The sequence below is a fragment of the Coregonus lavaretus genome, assembly GCF_964263955.1.
Source record: "Coregonus lavaretus genome assembly, contig: HAP1_SCAFFOLD_673, whole genome shotgun sequence".
Lineage (NCBI taxonomy): Eukaryota > Metazoa > Chordata > Actinopteri > Salmoniformes > Salmonidae > Coregonus > Coregonus lavaretus.
In genome coordinates, this window is record NW_028165133.1 from 26,257 (window position 1) to 49,665 (window position 23,409).

Below are 23,409 nucleotides of genomic sequence, written 5' to 3' on the forward strand. Positions count from 1 at the left end.
GTGTGTGTGTGTGTGTGTGTCCAGTGTTTGTTTGTCCGGTGTGTGTATGTGTGTGTTCAGTGTGTTTGTTCAGTGTGTGTGTGTGTGTGTGTGTGTGTGTGTATCAAGTGTGTTTGTGTGTCCAGTGTGTGTCAGTGTGTGTGTCCAGTGTGTGTGTGTGTGTGTGTTCAGTATGTGTGTGTGTGTGTCCAGTGTGTGTGAGTGTCCAGTGTGTGTGTGTGTCCAGTGTGTGTGAGTGTGTGTGTGTGTGTGTGTGTCCTGTGTGTGTGTGTGTGTCAGGTGTGTGTGTGTCCAGTGTGTGTGTCCAGTGTGTGTCCTGTGTGTGTGTGTGTTTGTGTGTGTCCAGTGTGTGTGTGTCCAGTGTGTATGTGTGTGGGTCCAGTGTGAGTGTGTGTGTGTGTGTGTGTCCAGCGTATGTGTGTGTGTCCAGTGTGTGTGTCCAGTGTGTCCTGTGTGTGTGTGTGTGTGTCAAGTGTGTGTGTGTCCAGTGTGTGTGTCCAGTGTGTGTCCTGTGTGTGTGTGCAGTGTGTGTGTGTCCAGTGTGTATATGTGTGGGTCCAGTCTGAGTATGTGTGTGTGTGTGTGTGTGCGTCCAGCGTATGTGTGTGTGTCCAGTGTGTGTGTCCAGTGTGTGTGTGTGTGTGTTTGTGTTTGTCCAGTGTGTGTGTGTGTGTGTCCAGTGTGTGTGTGTGTCCTGTGTGTGTGTGTGTGTCCAGTGTCTGTGAGTGTGTGTGTGTGTGTGTGTCCAGTGTGTGTGTGTCCTGTGTGTGTGTGTCAGGTGTGTGTGTGTGTGTGTGTCCAGTGTGTGTGTGTCCTGTGTGTGTTTCCTGTGTGTGTGTGTGTGTCCAGTGTGTGTGAGTGTGTGTGTCCAGTGTGTGTGTGTGTGTCCAGTGTGTGTGTGTCCAGTGTGTGTGTGTGTGTTTGTCCAGTGTGTGTGTGTCCAGTGTGTGTGTGTCCTCTGTGTGGGTGTGTGTGTGTCCAGTGTGTGTGTGTCCAGTGTGTGTGTGTCCAGTGTGTGTGTGTTCAGTGTGTGTGTCCAGTGTGTGTCCAGTGTGTGGGTGTGTTTGTCCAGTGTGTTTGTTCAGTGTGTGTGTGTGTGTCCAGTGTGTGTGTGTGTCAGTGTGTGTGTGTGTGTGTGTGTGTGTGTGTGTCTAGTGTGTGTATGTGTGTACAGTGTCCAGTGTGTGGGTGTGTTTGTCCAGTGTGTGTGATCAATGTATGTGTGTCCTGTGTGTGTGTGTGTGTGTGTGTGTGTGTGTGTGTGTGTGTGTGTGTCCAGTGTTTGTTTGTCCGGTGTGTGTGTGTGTGTGTGTGTGTGTTCAGTGTGTTTGTTCAGTGTGTGTGTGTGTGTGTGTGTGTGTGTGTACAGTGTGTGTGTATCAAGTGTGTTTGTGTGTCCAGTGTGTGTCAGTGTGTGTGTCCAGTGTGTTTGTGTTCAGTATGTGTGTGTGTGTGTCCAGTGTGTGTGTGTGAGTGTCCAGTGTGTGTGAGTTTCCAGTGTGTCAGTGTGTGTGTGTGTGTCCAGTGTATGTGTGTGTGTGTGTGTGTGTCTAGTGTGTGTGTGTGTGTGTCTAGTGTCCAGTTTGTGTGTGCCCAGTGTGTGTGTGTCCAGTGTGTGTGTGTGTCCAGTGTGTGTGTGTGTCCAGTGTGTGTGTGTCCAGTGTGTGTGTGTCCAGTGTGTGTGTGTCCAGTGTATGTGTTTGTGTCCAGTGTGTGTGTGTCCAGTGTGTGTGTGTCCAGTGTGTGTGTGTCCAGTGTGTGTGTGTCCAGTGTGTGTGTTTGTGTCCAGTGTGTCCAGTGTGTGTGCGTGTGTGTGTGTTTGTCCAGTGTGTGTCCAGTGTGTGTGTGTGTGTCCAGTGTGTGTGTGTGTGTCCAGTGTGTGTGTGTGTGTCCAGTGTGTCAGTGTGTGTGTGTGTGTCCAGTGTATGTGAGTGTGTCAGTGTTACCATGGTTATTATTTACAGGGACACTGAGTCTTCAACATAATTAATCCTAAACCCTGGATAGAGGGGCTCAGTGAATGTGGAGTGGAATGTGTACAGGTGGGTCAGTGTGTCAGAGGAGACTCTGTAGAAGGACAGAGTGCCGGCTGGCCAGTCCAGATACACTGCTACTCTGTGGGGGCTGGAGGGGGGGACGTCTATGGTAGTGGACTTCTTATTGTTCCTGGCAGAGTAACTGTTGTCAGAGCAGATCAGACTCCAGGACTTGTCATTCCATCCAATCCTACAGTCATTACCCCATCCTCTCCTGCTGATTCCTTTATATGTCACTCCTATATCAGCCCTGATCCCACTCCACTCTACCTCCCAGTAACAGCGTCCAGTCAGACCCTCTCTACACAGCACCTGTCCCCAGTCCTCAAATCTCTCTGGGTGATCAGGATACGGCTGCTTCTCTCTCTTACGTGTCACCTTTCTTTTCTCCTCAGACAGAGAGAGGAATCTGTTTACTGTGTTTAGGTCCAGTGTGAGATCACAGACATCTGATCGATGAAACCAGACACAATATTAGAAATCATCATCATTCACATTAGAATATTAATTCATTTTTCATTAATTCATTTAATATAGATGTTTCTAGGTATCAAAAGGAGAAGTTAAGGTAACTTGAGACTTGTTGAATGATCATATGTTATACTGTATGGTAATATAAAACACACTTATTCCCATTAATTACACACACACACACACACACACACACACACACACACACACACACACACACACACACACATCCTGAACAAACACAAACACACACACACACTGGACACACATACACATCCTGAACACACACACACACACACTTACACTGAACACACACACACACACTGGACACACATAGGAACGCTTCACACACATACACAGACACACACATTGTCAAAGCAACTCTTTGTAAACTTTGGTGTCCTGATTTGTGCTTCTGTAGAACTACAGCTGATATTTAATATGACCAAGTAAGTAATGATGGTGGTCTTTGACTTTGACTTCACTTGAATTAAGACTTATTCTTAGTCATATTCTTCACAGCAGTCAACACTCACATTTTCTAAGTCCAGGTTTCATTGTGTTCTCTCCACCATGTTCCACACTGTAGCGGTAAGCAGAAGAACAGACAGTCATTGAGGGATACACCTGAACTCACACACACACACCACACACCACACACCACACACACACACACACAAACACACACACACACACACACACACACACACACACACACACACACACACATACACACACACACACACGGTCAGCATATAACTTAGTCCAAGTGGTGGTCAGAATGTTTGTCTTAACTAGCCTGATAACTCCAACATGTCTGATATGAACATTGACATAAACCCTCTACATACTTGAGTTTCTCCAGTCTGCAGTGTGGATCCTCCAGTCCAGCAGAGAGCAGTCTGACTCCTGAGTCTCCTGGGTGATTGTAGCTCAGATCCAGCTCTCTCAGGTGTGAGGGGTTTGACTTCAGAGCTGAGACCAGAGAAGCACAGCCTTCCTCTGTGACTAGACAGCCTGACAGCCTGCAAAGAGTCAAATCATATTAAAACCACACTGCTATTCTTTGGTGGTCAAAATAGTGGCAGTATATTTTTTTCAACATTTTCAGATATATCAGCGTCCTGAAACCTGCCATATCTATTCATAAATGAATGTTTCATTATTGGAAATGACAAATTATCAAAGTATTGCTTGTAGAGAGAAAAATGCATATGACAAATATTTGAGTAGACTGACCAGACCAGTTTAAAAAGCAGTATCAGTCAAAAGACAGACAGTGAGGTATCAGATTTAGATTGTATTAAGTATACAGTCCACACCATATCTATTTTGACAGTGAAGCTAACATTTTAAATGTGGCTCTATACTCCAACATTTTGGATTTGAGACCAAATGTTTCATATGAGGTGACAGTATATAATGTCACCTTTTATTTGAGGGTATTTTAATACATATCTGTTCCAACATTTAGAAATGAAAGCACTTTATGTATCCAGTCCCCCATTTGAAGAAGTTATAAGTATTCTGACCAATTCACTTATAGTGTATTAAAGTAGTCAAAAGTTGAGTATTTGGTCCGATATTCCTTGAACACAATGACTACATCAAGCTTGTGACTCAAACTCGTTGGTTGCATTTGCAGTTTGTTTTGGTTGTGTTTTGGGTTATGTTTTGTCCAATAGTAACTGAATGGTGGATGATGACTGGAGTAATTTTCTGTCTAAGTGAGTAGATAACATGTTTCTAAACACTACTAAATTAATCCTGATGATGCCATGATTAAGAAAAATCATGAATGAATCATGAATAATAATGAATGAGAAAGTTACAGAGGCTACAACAAAACATGCTAACCTCTCACCATTACCAATAACAAAGGGGGTATGATCCTTGTTCCTCTGTAACTTTCTCATTCATCATCATTCACGATTCATTCATGATTATTCATAATCATGGTATCATCCACATGAATGTAGAAGTGTTCAGAAACATATTCTATTATTACTGACAATACAAGTGAAGTGACTCCAAAATGACAGGACATTATTCACCATTCAGTTTCTATTAAGATAAATATAATCCAAAACACAACCAAGACAAACTGCAAATGTATTCAACAAGTTTGTAGAATCACAAGCTTGATGTAATCACTGTGGGTAAGGAATATGGGACCAAATACTAAACTTCTGACTAAATGAATTTGTCCAAATAATTACGACTTCTTCAAATGGGAGAACTAGACACATAAAATGCTTCCCTATCTAAATGGAAAAACAGATATGTATGAAAAACCTAAAATAAAAAGGTGACATTCTGTACTGTTGCCTAATATGAAACATTCTATCTGAAATCCAAATTGCTGGAGCATAGCACCAACTGTAAAACTGTAAGCTTCACTGTCCAAACACATATGGTGTGGACTATGTGTTCCTGGTAAACACATGTGGATCTGGTGAACAGTTATCACTTGTTGACCAACTACAGGAATACTGACCTCAGAGTCTCCAGTTTACAGTGGAGATTCCCCAGTCCAGCAGAGAGCAGCTTCACTCCTGAATCCTTCAGGTCATTGTTACTCAGATCCAGCTCTCTCAGGTGTGAAGGGTTTGACTTCAGAGCTGAGACCAGAGAAGCACAGCCCTCCTTTGTGACTAGACAGCCTGACAGCCTGTAAAGAGTCAAATCATATTAAAACCACACTGCTATTCTTTGGTGGTGAAAATAGTGTCAGTATATTTTTACAACATATTCAGATATATCAGTGTCCTGAAACCTACCATATCTATTCATAAATTAATGACTGTATCATTATTAGAAATGATCATAATATTGCTTGTAGAGAGAAACATGTATAGTACAAATATTTGAGTTGACTGACCAGAGCAGTTTAAAAAGCAGTATCAGTCAAAAGACAGACAGTGAGGTATCAGATTTAGATTGTATTGAGTATACAGTCCACACCATATCTAGTTTGACAGTGAAGCTAACATTTTAAATGTGGCTCTATACTCCAGCATTTTGGATTTGAGATCAAATGTTTCACATGAGGTGACAGTATATAATGTCACCTTTATTTGAGGGTATTTTCATACATATCTGTTTCAACATTTAGAAATGAAAGCACTTTATGTATCTAGTCCCCCCATTTGAAGAAGTCATAAGTATTCTGACCAATTCACTTATAGTGTATTAAAGTAGTCAAAAGTTGAGTATTTGGTCCGATATTCCTTGAACACAATGACTACATCAAGCTTGTGACTCAAACTCGTTGGTTGCATTTGCAGTTTGTCTTGGTTGTGTTTTGGGTTATGTTTTGTCCAATAGTAACTGAATGGTGGATGATGACGAGTAATTTTCTGTCTAAGTGAGTAGATAACATGTTTCTAAACACTACTAAATTAATCCTGATGATGCCATGATTAAGAAAAATCATGAATGAATCATGAATAATAATGAATGAAAAAGTTACAGAGGCTACAACAAAACATGCTAACCTCTCACCATTACCAATAACAGAGGGGGTATGATCCTTGTTCCTCTGTAACTTTCTCATTCATCATCATTCACGATTCATTCATGATTATTCATAATCATGGTAGCATCCACATGAATGTAGAAGTGTTCAGAAACATATTCTATTCTTACTGACAATACAAGTGAAGTGACTCCAAAATGACAGGACATTATTCACCATTCAGTTTCTATTAGGAAAAACATCATCCAAAACACAACCAAAACAAACTGCAAATGTATTCAACAAGTTTGTAGAATCACAAGCTTGATATAATCACTGCAGGTAAGGAATATGGGACCAAATACTCAACTTATGACTACTTTAATACAATATAAGTGAATATGTCCAAATTATTAAGACTTTTTCAAATGGAAGAACTAGACACATAAAGTGCTTTCATATCTAAACAGTAACACAGATATGTATGAAAATACCCTCAAATAAAAGGTGACATTCTGTACTGTCGCCTAATATGAAACATTATATCTCAAATCCAAATTGCTGGAGCATAGCACCAAATTTAAAACTGTAAGCTTCACTGTCCAAACACATATGGTGTGGACTATGTGTGCCTGGTAAACACATGTGGATCTGGTGAACAGTTATCACTTGTTGACCAACTACAGGAATACTGACCTCATAGTCTCCAGTTTACAGTGTAGATTCCCCAGTCCAGCAGAGAGCAGCTTCACTCCTGAATCCTTCAGGTCATTGTTACTCAGATCCAGCTCTCTCAGGTGTGAGGGGTTTGACTTCAGAGCTGAGACCAGAGAAGCACAGCCTTTCTCTGTGACTCCACAGCCTGACAGCCTGACAAAGAGATCATCATGATTTCACAAACACACTGTTAATTTAACACCAGTAGTGTAGAAGGCCAATGGCAGATGCATTTGGTTTATTCTCATAAACAACATATAGATTCATCTTCCGTCTCCTAGAATTGTGTGGTCACATTGTTATACTAATGTGAACATCAATGCACTGATTCAGTAAGTTTTTCAATGTAATACTATATATTATATACATATTATAATACATATATTTCTCTAAACTGAATATTTTTTCCTGATGATTAGTTCTTAAATGTCATTTTATGTACTCACAGAGCAGCTCTGGAGGCTTTGACCACTGGCAGCAGCCTCAGAAGACCTTCCTCTGATCCTGAGTATTTCTTCAGGTCAAACACATCCAGCTCCTTTTCTGAAGTTAGCAACACAAAGACCAGAGCTGACCACTGTGCAGGTGACAGTTTGGCTCTTGAGAGACTTCCTGATCTCAGGTACCATTGGATCTCCTTCACTAGAGAATGGTCATTCAGTTCATTCAGACAGTGGAACAGATTGATGCACCTCTCTGGAGAGGGATTCTCCCTGATCTTCTCCTTGATGTACTTGACTGTTTCTTCATGGCTCTGTGAGCTGCTTCTTGTCTTTGTCAGTAGACCTCGTAAGTGCTTCTGATTGGACTCCAGTGAGAGGCCCAGAAGGAAGCGGAGGAACAGGTCCAGGTTTCCCGTCTCACTTTGTAAGGCTTTATCGACAGCACTCTTGTAGACAGTAACTTCAGTAACTTGCGGTTCGGCCATTAGATTCTCATTGTTGTTGATGAATGAGAGGAACACATATACAGCAGCCAGAAACTCCTGAATGCTCAGATGCACGAAGCAGTACACCTTGTCCTGGTACAGCCCACATTCCTCTTTAAAGAGCTGTGTGCACAATCCTGAGTACACAGAGGCTTCATTGACATCAATGCCAGCCTCTTTCAGGTCTTCTTCATAGAAAATCAGATTGCCATTCATAAGCTGTTGAAAAGCCAGTTTTCCCAGTGACAGAATGCTCTCTTTATTCCAGTGTGGAACTGTCTCTTCTTTCCCAAGATACTTTTCATTCTTCTGTTTGGTATGAAACTCCACAAGGTGTATGAACATCTCAGTCAGAGTCTTGGGCATCTCTTCTGTCTTGTCTGTACTCAACATGTGTTCAAGGACTGTTGCAGAAATCCAACAGAAGACTGGAATGTGGCACATGATGTGGAGGCTCCTTGATGTCTTTATGTGTGAGATGATTCTGCTGGCCAGGTCCTCATCACTGAATCTCTTCCTGAAGTACTCCTTCTTCTGTGGGTCATTGAACCCTCGTACCTCTGTCACCTGGTCAACACACACTGAAGGGATCTGATTGGCTGCTGCAGGTCGGGTAGTTATCCAGAGGAGAGCAGAGGGAAGCAGATTTCCCTTGATGAGATTTGTCAGCAGAACATCCACTGAGGTTGACTTTGTGACATCACAACACATCTTGTTCTTCTGGAAGTCTAGGGGCAGTCGGCACTCATCCAGACCATCAAAGATGAACAGAACTTTGTACTTGTCGTAGTTGGAGATTCTTGATTCTTTGGTTTCCTTTGAGAAGTGATTGAGAAGTTCAATCAAAGTGTGTTTTTCCCTGTTCATCAAATTCAGCTCCCGAAAAGGCAATGAAAATACAAATTGGACATCCTGATTTGCTTTTCCTTCAGCCCAGTCCAGAATGAACTTCTGCACAGAGACTGTTTTTCCAATGCCAGCGACTCCCTTTGTCAGCACAGTTCTGATAAGTTTATCTTGTCCGGTTAAGGGTTTGAAGATGTCGTTACATTTGACTGCAGTCTCTGGTCTTGCTTTTTTCCTGGTTGTTGTCTCAATCTGTCTCAGCTCATGTTCATTATTGACCTCTCCTGTTCCACCCTCTGTGATGTAGAGCTCTGTGTAGATCTTAGAGAAGTGTTGGGTTTCCTTGTTTAGCGATCCCCTCAAATACACACTGAAACTTCTTCTTTAGATTAGATTTGAGTTCACGTTGAAGAATCACAGCACGCTCATCTGAATCTAGAAATAACACAGAGGATATTAATATTACGTCTGTTTTAATGCCTACAGTATTCTAGGACTGTTATAACATTTTAAATTATAATACTTTATTCTCTTAACTGACTGTATAAATGTTTTCATAATGCATTACAGACTGGTGTGACTGATTATATTATTATTGGTATTATCTCTCTCTCTCTCTCTCTCTCTCTCTCTCTCTCTCTCTCTCTCTCTCTCTCTCTCTCTCTCTCTCTCTCTCTCTCTCTCTCTCTCTCTCTCTCTCTCTCTCTCTCTCTCTCTCTCTCTCTCTCTCTCTCTCTCTGTCTCTCCTCTTCTCTCTGTCTAAATGAATCACCACAACACATCCTTGCTGCTACTTGATGAGGTCACTAGGTGTTGTGTTAAGGCTGCTACAATATCATTGAGTTACACAGCTACTTTAGCTGTACTTTAGCTACAGCTTTTAAATGTTCTAAAACAGCATTCAACATGAGGCAGACAGCTCTTACTTTTCTCCAGTGTGTCAGCAAGCTCCTTCTGGTTCATTTTCCTCAGGACGTGCAGTGTGATCTTCAGAGCCCCCTCTCTGGCACTGCTCTCCTGCTTCTCATCTTCAGCATCCACCACTTCCTTATCCTGCTTCTGACTCTCAAAGCCTTCTGGGAGTTCTGGACTAAGAATCCTCTTGAACATCTTCAGCTCCTTCTTCACAAATGTCATAATATTCTCTTCAAGCAACTGAAATAAATCAAGTAAATAAGTTATGCAAGAGACTAAATGCTTTCTCATTAACACATCAATGAATGATTGACAGATCAACTTTACTTGAGGTAAACAAAAACAAATGTACATAACAGGACCACATACACTGAATATGGAGGCCAGGTCTGTTTGATGACTCTGGGAAGACTGCCCACTGAGAATCTCTGACTCTGATCTCTCCTGTTGGTTTCTGTGGACAAAACATGAGATTACATCACCTCATCCAGGGAGTGTAAACACACACACACACACACACACACACACACACAGGGAGGCAGGGAATGTTGTGTTAGTTTAATATTGTTTCAGGACTATGAAAATGGAAAAAAGGATTAGCCTATGGATTATGAAAACAACAAAAATAAATGGGAAAATGGGAGAGGAGAAATGACTAGAGACAGTGTTGTTTAACTCACTGACCATGACCCATGAGTTCTTCTTACCTTTGTTCAGTAGAGATGTCTCCCTCTCTAAACTCTATAGGATGATTCATAGACCAGTCACTCTTCATGGACACACAGCTGGGTACAGGGGAGGCTGGTCTCTCCTGCTTGATTGGGCTTCAACACAACAGAGACAAACATTACGTCTCTCATCTACTCTGAGCTCAGATGGGGAAACAAGAGTTTCATTCCAAAACGCTATATATCCATTTTCAGAAATGTTCTTAAATTAGCTTCTATTGTTTAAAGACATTATGAAAGAGATTGGTGTGTTTTTTCACTATCTAATCATGGTATGGGATTTTTCAATGAAAGACATGAATTTGTTTAAAATCTATCACTTGATGGTTTCATTTCAGAGACAAATATAGTTTTTTTTTTTTGTAAAATGATATATATCTGCCTCCCTCTCAGAGAAATTGTCACGGTTTCGGCCGAGGCTGCCTCTCTTCCTTGCTCGGGCAGGCTTCGGCGTTCGTCGTCTCCGGAATACTAGCTGCCACCGTTGAATGTTTCTGTGTTCGTTTGCTTTTGTCTGATTGTTGTACACCTGTTTCTCGTTTAGTGTAATTAGTGTCCTATAAGTTCTCGTTGTGTTTTGCCTAGTGTTGTGTGTTATTGTTTCCACTGTCTTGGTTGTTGCCAGACGTATTGTGCATTTTGCTCGGTTGAGCTGTTCCTCCATAGTTTGGAGTGTTTTCGTCGCACCTGTTTGTGCGCGCGTATTTGTTTCGCCTGCGTGCGGAGTTTCGCCTTCGGGCTATTTAGTGTTTGTACTGTGAGTATTTTCACTAAAGTCCTTGGAATATACTTCTGCGTCCTGCGCCTGATTCCACCACCACACCCACCTACTACATCCTTGACAGAAATAAGTAGTACTGCTAGGTTTTACACAGTCAAATGTGACCGACCGGCTCGATTTTATGTAGGAAAATTTGAAAATGTGTTTTTTTACATTGGATAAAAGTAGAGACTCAGCTAGAAAAAGGTATATCATACACTACAGTTAAGGAACAATGGGAAAGTAATTCTGCTTTGAAAGATGATAAATTTGTAACCTCACTTTTTGAGAAAATGGCCTTTGAATGTTTTGGTACACCTACTGGAGAGCTCTTCTTTATCTACAGTGGTGTTACTTTGGCAGATAATGTCACCCATCTATATATATATATATATATATATATATATATATATATATATATATATATATATATATATAGTTAACTAAATGTATGGTGTTTTTGGTTTATGTCAGTTTCATTGTTTGTTATGCTATAAATTGTTATGTTATGGTTGTAAGTGGTAAAATGAACTAGAAAATGTCATATTTTGCAATTCTGAGTAATTACTATTTTAGTAAGGATATACTTTATTCAGTACTACTGCAGTTACTAAATAATTCCAATAGATGGCAGCATAAGACCATGAATGACATTTCAGAAGATTAGTTTAGTTTCTTCCTGGATACACCACCACTCCCCCTCATAGGAAAACTCCTGCACATGCTTTTTACTGTCCCTTTCCACACTGCTAACGCAAGAGGAACGACTGAAAAAGCATTTAACAGATTACTGTGAAATAATATAATGATTCATGTTTATTATTACCTGTTTTTATACTCATGTTTTGAAATGATACTTAATTACTATAATGATTATCAATAAGCCTGAACATTAATTTAGTCACCTCTGGTCGAGAAAAATGTATTTTTCTAGTACATTCATTGTCAGATTCATCAACCAGCAGCGAGCACTCTGCCTTCTAGCACAAGCGAGGGGCATGTTGAGGTACATTTGCTAACCGGGAGGGTTGCATGATGTAATTTATTGGCGGGCTGGAAGACGCACTCTTGTCTTATCTATTCCGAGGTTGTTTAATCGCAATATTAGATATTTAAAAATGCATGTATATTAGGGTTGAGGTTGGAGCATCTGACTAGTGATTATTTACCAGGGGTTCAACACCTGCTATAGTCACTATTTAATTGCTCTTCCAAAAGCATCACAGGCCTAATACGAGATATATAGCTAACTAAAGTAATGAGTGACCATTTTAGAAAATCATGGGACACATAGTATTTGGTTGCATGCTATTTTATGTCAATCATATTGTAGCCTATAACTGATGCTTCGTGGTCTTATGCTGCCATCTATTGGAAATATTTATCAATTAAAAGTTATTAAGTCACGTACAGACATTGGTGAGGCAGCTGAGAAATAAAGTGTATTAGATCAGTCTCAAACCTGCCCCACGCCAATTGCTGGACTTTCACACAGAGGTTACTAGGTCACCCAATTCAAAACACATTTGAAAAATGTTCTGTCTTGCAATTATACATACAATAAAATAACAACAAAATAATCAAAACGCTATTTAATACTATAATTGTATTTACTAAGATCATATTATTACTAAAATAGTTTCTAAAAGTGTTCTAGGCTACCCTACCCTAGAATTAGGGGTTAGGGTTACGGCTAAAATAGGTTATAAGTAGGGTAAGAGTTTCTGTATAGCACTTTGTGACATCTGCTGGTGTAAAAAGGGCTTTATAAATACATTTGATTGATTGTTAGGTTTAGGGTTTATATGGCAAAAAACAGTATGGGTTTATGGCACTCTTGCTCCTCCTTGTGGCCGTATGTGGGTACAACATAACTCACTCATGACACTTACTAGGCTCATAATCTGAGGTAGCAACTGCGTCAGATCTACAAATCCATTAGCTAGACCACCCGATTAGACAACAATCACCCCATTATACCCATTTGGTTTACAACTCAGTGAACCTGCGCAGCATTCGCTCAATTTGATGCCTACTAACCAAGATTTCGATGCATATCAAATTACCCAGCAGCCATTTAGAAACAACAAGTCCTCAAAAAAAATGTTATTTCGTAATAAAAAAATGTCTTCTGGCTGTTTAAAATCGGCCGCATCTTGAAAAAGAGGACAGGGACATGCATTTTGTTTAGATTGTACACTTTTTTCTTAAAACAAATATGGTTAACCATGACCAGAATATGTTTAATGTTTGATGGGTATCCGCCAGCCATTCACTCATAAGTTGTGTCTCACCTCACTATTGGTGACCACAACATCTACTCAGGTGAACAGTGTGTGCGCTCACTAAGTAGCCGTAACCTGGTTAATAATAAGTTACCTGAGGTAAACCTACAGGGTTAACGCTCACCAAGTAGCCATAACCTTGTTAATAATAAGTTACCTGAGGTAAACCTACAGGGTTAACGCTCACCAAGTAGCCGTAACCTGGTTAATAATAAGTTACCTGAGGTAAACCTACAGGGTTAACGCTCACCAAGTAGCCCTAACCTTGTTAATAATAAGTTACCTGAGGTAAACCTACAGGGTTAACGCAGGCAGGTCTCATTGATAACAATAGTGAAGCTGGCATTGTGACGCAGAACAATGGACTGGGAATAGAACGTTCTGAAGGCGAGTCGGTGTCACGGAGCTCAATAGAACTAATAGGAGCTGGTAGGGTGAAAAATGCCCTAAAATGCCGGCTGTTTCGCGATTACTTTATAACTAGAGACAGAAGGTAATATTATTAAACTGGGCTCCATGGCGGATGCAATTAACTCGTTTTTATCAGAAAAAAAGCCATGTTAAAAATGACGTGTGTCCTGCCTACTTGAGGCGCCCCGAAAATAATATTCAAAAGTTTGGTCCTTGGACACAGAGGGGTTAAACACTAAAGTTACCATCCATCTAGTGAAGAGAGGAGAACCGGACAGAGGGATGGAAGGTAGCCAGCATCCGTCAACCAGAGAGGGAGAAGCCCTCCACGGTATTTAACAGGTGGAAGAAACAACCAGGGAGCTCCATCGGTCCACAAGAAATGCAGGCAGCCGGTGATGATGTAGTGGTAGCTAGGATAACTAGGATGCTGCTGGTAGAGTAGCTAGCTTAGCTAGCTGTACAGACTAGCTTGGCTAGCTAGCAGGTCGTTCGTCTGTCCCTCGAGGATGATGACGAATCCGGTGAACCACAAGATGAAACAAGGATAGCGAGTGAAAAGGATCTGGCTACACTCATACTGTCCCTGACCAAAAAGAAAATTGAACAATAAACTTCGGTGTCTCAACACTGTAACGAACTCCGTCGTTGTTCCCCAAGATCACCTCAGCCCACTCTGCGCGTAACTGGACAATATGCTTGGCGCCAAACCGTACGTGGACGCGGACAGTTCCAGAACGCGGACATGAGCAGTGCAACACAATCCATTTACATTTACATTTTAATCACTTAGCAGATGCTCTTATCCAGAGCGACTTACAGTTAGTGAGTGCATACATAACCCAGTCTTTACACTGGCTTACATTAGTAATATTCATTTATTTATTTTTATATGTAAAATAAACATTCAAAGTTTTTTTATAACAATATTTTGAGATCTGGGCCCATATCCACAAAGTGTCTCTGAGTAGAAAATTGGTCGTATAAGTGCTGAGAATAAAGACATTTTACACTTATGGGTATAAATTAAAGCTATGCATGAAGCCTCTAGTCCCACCTAGTCGGTAGATATTTAGGACACCTCATGAGCTGTCCTAACCAGTTAAGAATTAACAGCAGGTGTCTTGATAATACTATAGAATAATGCAGTGAGTCAGTGGTTCCTGCGCCGCATGTAATTGCTTTGGAGTAGTTAAAATAATGTTTCTATATTTCTATATGATCAATCCATAAATAATATAGACCTACATGCAACTGTATGTCTTGTGCTTTTGGCAATGATTTATGTATAATAATTATGTATAATAAATGTTGGTGATCCAAGAGCCTAGTTAATCATTACATGACTTTTAACACACTATCTATGTGTCGCTCAGCGGCAAATGAGTTGGAACTGTGGCCGAAAAGTGTCCAGTTTGAATCCCGGGCCAGGCGCTGGAAAGAAGGGGCGTAATTGATCTGATCACTGTAGGGCTGTTGTGTTCACGTCCTCAAAACATTCACCTTTCGTTGGGCCCTTGAGCAAGGCCCTTAACCCCACAACATGCTCTCCATCCAGGGGCGCTGCACTGCAGCTTGAACCTGTGCTGGTCTCAACTGTATGTGTGAGGTCTGCTGTTTGGAGGGTTAAGAACGGAGCATAGGTGGGCCATCGTTCAAACAAAGAGATGCCTCCCAGGCCACCAGTGTGTTTGCATATAACGAAGATCAATTCTACCCCCCATACAATATTTTTATACACAGTAATTACTTTTGTATATATAATAATAATAATACTAATAATAATACTACTAATAATAATAATAATAATTTCTTATACACATTACATTTTGGATAGATAGTACTCAGACATCTATAGTGTTTACAGTAATGACTATTACCAATCATGATCTTTTTAAATCCCACCCCTCTGCTACTCTCAGCCCCGCCCACCTATCTCCGTAGAACATCCTCTTTTGATTTCCACCTACCATATTTTTTTCAACTGTGCTGTGATTTCTTACATGCATGTTTAACCTTTCTAGTCGCATAGTATCCACAGACTAAATTAAAGATCAATATTTTTCATAAGAGTATTATTCTATTGTTGATTGACTGACTATGGCTTTCCAAATCCCCAGCAGTTCTGATCAAAGAACCCTATAAAATGTTTCTATATAGAACTTTTAGTGGTTCCATATATTAAGCAGGTGATAGAACCCTTTTTGGTTTAAACAGGACTGAAGAGTGTGTTGATTTGACGGTAATATTGTCAAAATTCCGCTTGGAACAACGATCAGAATTAGTAAAAACAATAAGGTTATGCATGACAACATATTAGACAATAACTAAGAGTAGGATAAATGATTGTGTCATGCAAAACTTCTATAGATGTGTGTGTGTATGATGGTAAAGATCTAAATCTATTAATTAAAATCTTAGAACAACAATATTTGACAGACACATGAAGGTACCCATAAGCAATAATTTCTGATGTAAAATAACAAACGTGAAAAAATTGTGGATATAACGTTTTAGAAATAAACTCCTTATGAATTCTTAAACAACATTGTCATCTCACCTCTTAGCTTTGGTGTCATATCCCCCAGAGAGACTCATTTTAGAGGCAGGGCCCCCCTCCTCTCTCTCCCCAGAGAGACTCATTTTCGTTCACTGACCCCTAAACAGAGAGCCAGCATGTTAGTTGTGGTTAACACAGTGACAACTAATTATTGAAGGTCAATTGTTCTATTTTATTAATTATCTCTTAGAAATAGAAATCTCTTAGAAATCAAACATTTACTAACAGACACGTCCAAACAGTCAGGAGATTTAATGCAATCACATCAACATGTAGTCATGACTGATATTTTTCACCTTTTCTCCATGTAGTGAAGCTATTAATAATAATAATACAAATATTAATAATAATAATAATAATAATCACAATATTAATAATAATCATAATAATAATACAATAATAATGACGGATCCAGTTTCAACATATCTCTAACTTTGAAGTATACAGTTTGGTCCCAAATTATTGACTCCCTTGATAAAGTTGAGTAAAAATGCTGAGCATTCAAATACTGAGCTACATTGTATGCTCAAAACAATGGTACATGAAATTATTTTATACTAATACATTTGCTCAGAGAAAGAGATTTTGTTTAACAAGTAATACGTTTTTTCTCAAAAAGGTAGGGTTCAAAATTGACACCCCCTTTCAATACCTCCCTTGCGAGGATAACAGCACTGAGCCTTTTTCTAAAATGTTTTCTGAGTTGGAGTGATCTTAGACCATTCCTCCATACAGAATCCTTCCAAATGGTCCACTACAGGAAGGTAAAGGTACAACTAAACACACAATAAAGAAACAACTCTCCCTAACTGACAGGAGGCTTGAATCTTAGTCATTTATGCACCAACCTCTTACTACTATCCCAATGTATACATTCTACCAACATCATACATAAATAATCCCTGGTAGGATCCTTACTACTATCCCAAAGTATACATTCTACCAACATCATACATAAATAATCCCTGGTAGGATCCTTACTACTATCCCAATGTATACATTCTACCAACATCATACATAAATAATCCCTGGTAGGATCCTTACCTTGCAGCCTGAATTCAAAACCAGAACATGTCAAGTCATTGAGATTTTCCTTTGTGCTGAGAAAGAAACCTTGGGAAGAGTTTATTCACCTCCCTAATGTCAAGTGACGTTGTGTAATTTGTGTTACTGATTAATTTAACATCTGCTAAAGTCTAGTGACATTGACCCCATGGAAGAATAATCAGAAAACCAGTTGAACCTGTTTAGGAGAAAAGTCATGGGTTTACAACATCGCTGTGTAGCTACTGCTAGAAGTCTCATGGATGGAATGTCATTTCTATTTTTAATAATTTAATAATTAATAAACGGTTTGTAGTATTTCAGTATTCTGTCATGTATATAAAGTGTAATATTGGGATGTAGACTCAAAATGTAATGCATTATAACTCTATATCTGACATGGTCCAGGTGTCTTTCTACTCTATATCTGACATGGTCCAGGTGTCTTTCTACTCTATATCTGACATGGTCCAGGGGTCTTTCTACTCTATATCTGACATGGTCCAGGTGTCTTTCTACTCTATATCTGACATGGTCCAGGTGTCTTTCTACTCTATATCTGACATGGTCCAGGGGTCTTTCTACTCTATATCTGACATGGTCCAGGGGTCTTTCTACTCTATATCTGACATGGTCCAGGGGTCTTTCTACTCTATATCTGACATGGTCCAGGTGTCTTTCTACTCTATATCTGACATGGTCCAGGGGTCTTTCTACTCTATATCTGACATGGTCCAGGTGTCTTTCTACTCTATATCTGACATGGTCCAGGGGTCTTTCTACTCTATATCTGACATGGTCCAGGGGTCTTTCTACTCTATATCTGACATGGTCCAGGGGTCTTTCTACTCTATATCTGACATGGTCCAGGGGTCTTTCTACTCTATATCTGACATGGTCCAGGGGTCTTTCTACTCTATATCTGACATGGTCCAGGGGTCTTTCTACTCTATATCTGACATGGTCCAGGGGTCTTTCTACTCTATATCTGACATGGTCCAGGGGTCTTTCTACTCTATATCTGACATGGTCCAGGGGTCTTTCTACTCTATATCTGACATGGTCCAGGGGTCTTTCTACTCTATATCTGACATGGTCCAGGTGTCTTCTTTTTATTAAGCCCATAACCATGTGTGTGAGGTGTGTACTTTTGTTTCAAAGTAGATTTGTTTAAGAATACCAAGAAACACTGTGTGACCCTGATTTAGGCCACTGCAGGACAAGGTTAATCATTAAAAACAATATGGTATGAACAACTAGCAGTGTCCAGGACCAGTGATTCAAGTCTGAGGTTCCATCCCAAATGACACCCTATTCCCTCCATAGTGCACTACTTTAGACCAGGACCAATAGGGCTGTAGTAGTGCACTATATAGGGTGCCATTTGAGGAGGCAGACTGAGTGTTATCCAGTCTTCTCTCTCTCTCTCTCTCTCTGACTGTGATGTCACAATGACGCAGTCAAGATTCATTCCAAAATACACCTGAACACCACAGCACATCCTCTCATGGCAGACTCAATAGACTCCTGAACACCACAGCACATCCTCTCATGGCAGACTCTATAGACTCCTGAACACCACAGCACATCCTCTCACGGCAGACTCAATAGACTCCTGAACACCACAGCACATCCTCTCATGGCAGACTCTATAGACTCCTGAACACCACAGCACATCCTCTCATGGCAGACTCAATAGACTCCTGAACACCACAGCACATCCTCTCACGGCAGACTCAATAGACTCCTGAACACCACAGGACATCCTCTCATGACAGACTCAATAGACTCCTGAACACCACAGCACATCCTCTCATGGCAGACTCTATAGACTCCTGAACACCACAGCACATCCTCTCATGGCAGACTCAATAGACTCCTGAACACCACAGCACATCCTCTCATGGCAGACTCAATAGACTCCTGAACACCACAACACATCCTCTCATGGCAGACTCTATAGACTCCTGAACACCACAGCACATCTTCTCATGGCAGACTCAATAGACTCCTGAACACCACAGCACATCCTCTCATGGCAGACTCAATAGACTCCTGAACACCACAGCACATCCTCTCATGGCAGACTCAATAGACTCCTGAACACCACAGCACATCTTCTCATGGCAGACTCTATAGACTCCTGAACACCACAGCACATCCTCTCATGGCAGACTCAATAGACTCCTGAACACCACAGCACATCCTCTCACATGGCAGACTCAATAGACTCCTGAACACCACAGCACATCCTCTCATGGCAGACTCAATAGACTCCTGAACACCACAGCACATCCTCTCATGGCAGACTCAATAGACTCCTGAACACCACAGCACATCCTCTCATGGCAGACTCAATAGACTCCTGAACACCACAGCACATCCTCTCATGGCAGACTCAATAGACTCCTGAACACCACAGCACATCCTCTCATGGCAGACTCAATAGACTCCTGAACACCACAGCACATCCTCTCATGGCAGACTCAATAGACTCCTGAACACCACAGCACATCCTCTCATGGCAGACTCAATAGACTCCTGAACACCACAGCACATCCTCTCATGACAGACTCAATAGACTCCTGAAAGACACTGGGTTCGTTTAGTTACCATGAACGTAAGAATGACAAACTAACAAAACAGTGTATTAGTCGCCCTCTAGTGGTAGGTGGTGATAATGTCTCCGGTCTCCTCTCTCTCTCTTCGCTCCTCTCTGTCTCCCCCTCTACAGTCTCCACACTCCACTCTCTCTCACAAACATAGACTCTGACCTGTCCAATGATCTCTCTCTCTCTCTCTCTCTCTCTCTCTCTCTCTCTCTCTCTCTCTCTCTCTCTCTCTCAATTCAATTTCAATTTAATTTCAATTTCAATTTAAGGGCTTTATTGGCATGGGAAACTTATGTTAACATTGCCAAAGCAAGTGAAGTAGATAGTAAACAAAAGTGAAATAAACAATAAATATTAACAGTAAACATTACACTCAGAAGTTTCAAAAGAATAAAGACATTTCAAATGTCATATTATGTATATATACAGTGTTGTAACAATGTGCAAATAGTTAAAGTACAAATGGGAAAATAAATAACCATAAATATGGGTTGTATTTACAATGGTGTTTGTTCTTCACTGGTTGCCCTTTTCTTGTGGCAACAGGTCACAAATCTTGCAGCTGTGATGGCACACTGTGGTTTTTCACCCAGTAGATAAGGGAGTTTATCAAAATTGGGTTTGTTTTCGAATTCTTTGTGGATCGCTGTAATCTGAGGGAAATATGTGTCTCTAATATGGTCATACATTTGGTACATTTGATATGGTCATCTCTCTCTCTCTCTCTCTCTCTCTCTCTCTCTCTCTCTCTCTCCCTCCCTCCCTCCCTCCCTCCCTCCCTCCCTCCCTCCCTCCGTCCCTCTCTCCCTCTCTCCCTTCCTGGCTGTTAGGTTAATGGACTATGGAAACCTACTGAGAATCTGCCATACAGAGAGAGCTACAAATTAACATGACTAAACTATTTTAGTAAAAGGAAATTGCATTAAACCGTGTTAAACACATTTCCATGTATGTTGTTCTCTCTCTCTCTCTGTTTGCAGGACTAGAAATAGGGTTTAAATCAGGTCAATACAGCCAGAGAATGAATGATATATCCTCAAACCGTAGACTCATGTCCGTCCACATGCTGGCTCAAACCTAACCCTAACCCTAACCCAAACCTGTCCCAAACCTGCTGTACCTCATTATAGATCCATCTGTGGTTGGTTCAGCTAGATATGTATTCTGTACCTCATTATATATCCATCTGTGGTTGGTTCAGCTAGATATGTATTCTGTACCTCATTATAGATCCATCGGTGGTTGGTTCAGCTAGATATGTATTCTGTACCTCATTATAGATCCATCTGTGGTTGGTTCAACTAGATATGTATTATGTACCTCATTATAGATCCATCTGTGGTTGGTTCAACTAGATATCTATTCTGTACCTCATTATAGATCCATCTGTGGTTGGTTCAGCTAGATGTGTATTCTGTACCTCATTATAGATCCATCTGTGGTTGGTTCAGCTAGATGTGTATTCTGTACCTCATTATAGATCCATCTGTGGTTGGTTCAGCTAGATATGTATTCTGTACCTCATTATAGATCCATCTGTCAGCATCGTAAACAATGTCACGTCTAGAGTGTAACACACACACACACACAAATCTGTAGGAATGTCACACACACACACTTTATGGAACCACGACTGTCTCACAAAAGTTCCTCTGCAATACAGCCCGCCCTTGTGGTCAGGATCAGTACTGCAGATGTGTCATTCAGGACAGTTTGGAGTGAACGAATGAATTATTATTTCAAGGTTTTTTATTTATCTAAACATTATTTTATTTTTTTTGCGGCAAAATTGTCTTTGTACAGAAAGGGCACACGTACAAGACACACGTAACTAGTATTGTTAAAATCATTTAATAACACAACACTAACAACCAGGCTATACAGTAGAAGAACGGCAGAGACAAAACACCATTTTCATTTCAGAATCCTAGTAGTCAATACAGTAGTTGTATTTGGCGTATCACAAAGATTTAAAACTGTAATGCTCATTCGTTCATTAACACAATTATACTTTGTTGGATCCTAAACATATCCCCATTTTCCTTCATCAAGAAAACTGTTGTTGTTTATGAATTAACTTTGTCTGAAGGAGTTGACTAGCCTGGTGGCCAGTCTGTTCTTGCTTTCTTCCCAACTCTTTATGGAATTGTCATGTTTGACTTGACAATGACAAGCTAGGAGTTGACACTACTCTATAGTAAAGCAAAATACACATTTAAAAGGTTTTTAAAATGTTGGCTTTTTTCCTAAACGCTGATATCACAGCTTCAGCTCTTTGGCACAGAGGAGAAAGTATCAAAACAACAAGCGCTCTAACAATGAACTGAGCTCAACAAAGCAACTCAACCCCACTATGTACTAAAGGTGCTTTAACAATGAACTGAGCTCAACAAAGCAACTCAACCCCACTATGTACTAAAGGTGCTTTAACAATTAACTGAGCTCAACAAAGCAACTCAACCCCACTATGTACTAAAGGTGCTTTAACAATTAACTGAGCTCAACAAAGCAACTCAACCCCACTATGCACTAAAGGTGCTTTAACAATGAACTGAGCTCAACAAAGCAACTCAACCCCACTATGTACTAAAGGTATGTAGAACTGTAATGAACATTAAACAGCAAACACTATGTACATCTTTCCAATGGAACCTTAGATTGTCTGTTCTTCTCTGTAGTTTACTCACACATGGGTCTGTATAATGTAGACCTGGGTTCAAATAGGATTTGTTTTCTTACAAATGTCTTAGCTGGGCTTGATTGAGCTTGCCTGGCACAATGAAACCAATGGAATATTGCCAAAAGTACAAACACTCAAAATGTAATGAAATGCTCAAAGTGTTTGAAGGAAAACAAATACTATCTGAACCCAGGTTGGGTATGTGGTCCTATTAGTTTCCTGATTCAGATCTGTGTGGTTCAAACCAACTCTTAGTTTCCTGATTCAGATCTGTTTAAACCAACTCTTAGTTTCCTGATTCAGATCTGTTGAAACCAACTCTTAGTTTCCTGATTCAGATCTGTTGAAACCAACTCTTAGTTTCCTGATTCAGATCTGTTCAAACCAACTCTTAGTTTCCTGATTCAGATCTGTTTAAACCAACTCTTAGTTTCCTGATTCAGATCTGTTTAAACCAACTCTTAGTTTCCTGATTCAGGTCTGTTTAAACCAACTCTTCTGACTCATTGTCATGCCCTGTATATCTAAAGGAGTTGGCTAAAGCACACACAGATCTGGGACCAGACTAATGTATCCGTGGGTTGCCAGTTAGACTGTTTGTCTGGTCTCTGGTCTGTGGTCAGCAGTGGTGGCTGGTGGCATGGAGGACAGGCTCATAATAATGTCTGGAATAAAATGAATGGAATGGTATCAAACGCATCAAACACATACGTACAATTCCATTCACTTCATTGCAGCCCTTATTATGAGCCGTTCATCCTCCCCTCACCAGCCTCTTCTGGTGTTCAGTGGGCACAGCATGGTTGGGCTCAATTACATTTCAATTTCAATCAATTCAGAAGGTAAACCTCATTAAGAAGCATTGAAGAGAATTGGAGCGTTAGTGTACTTCCTGAATTGACTCGAACCCTGGGGCAAAGTGCTGTGTTCTGCTGGTGGTGGTGGTGTGAGACCTTAAC

The 23,409-nt window shown here is 40.5% G+C and overlaps 1 long non-coding RNA gene and 1 pseudogene across 2 annotated transcripts; both read right to left on the reverse strand.

Moving 5' to 3' along the window:
• Positions 1-2,114: 2,114 nt before the first annotated feature.
• Positions 2,115-9,418, reverse strand: LOC311116240 (NLR family CARD domain-containing protein 3-like; annotated as a pseudogene). Its single transcript, XR_014615459.1, has 7 exons — positions 9,382-9,418; positions 7,128-8,890; positions 6,756-6,834; positions 5,005-5,096; positions 3,359-3,532; positions 3,084-3,090; positions 2,115-2,378 (listed from the first exon to the last, which is right to left on the reverse strand). The product of XR_014615459.1 is annotated as an NLR family CARD domain-containing protein 3-like (transcript).
• Positions 9,419-10,101: 683 nt separating this feature from the next.
• LOC311116241 lies at positions 10,102-17,334 on the reverse strand. The gene is made up of 3 exons (XR_014611384.1): positions 17,159-17,334; positions 16,115-16,213; positions 10,102-10,194 (listed from the first exon to the last, which is right to left on the reverse strand). It is a non-coding gene; the product is annotated as an uncharacterized lncRNA (long non-coding RNA).
• Between the last annotated feature and the right edge of the window lie 6,075 nt (positions 17,335-23,409).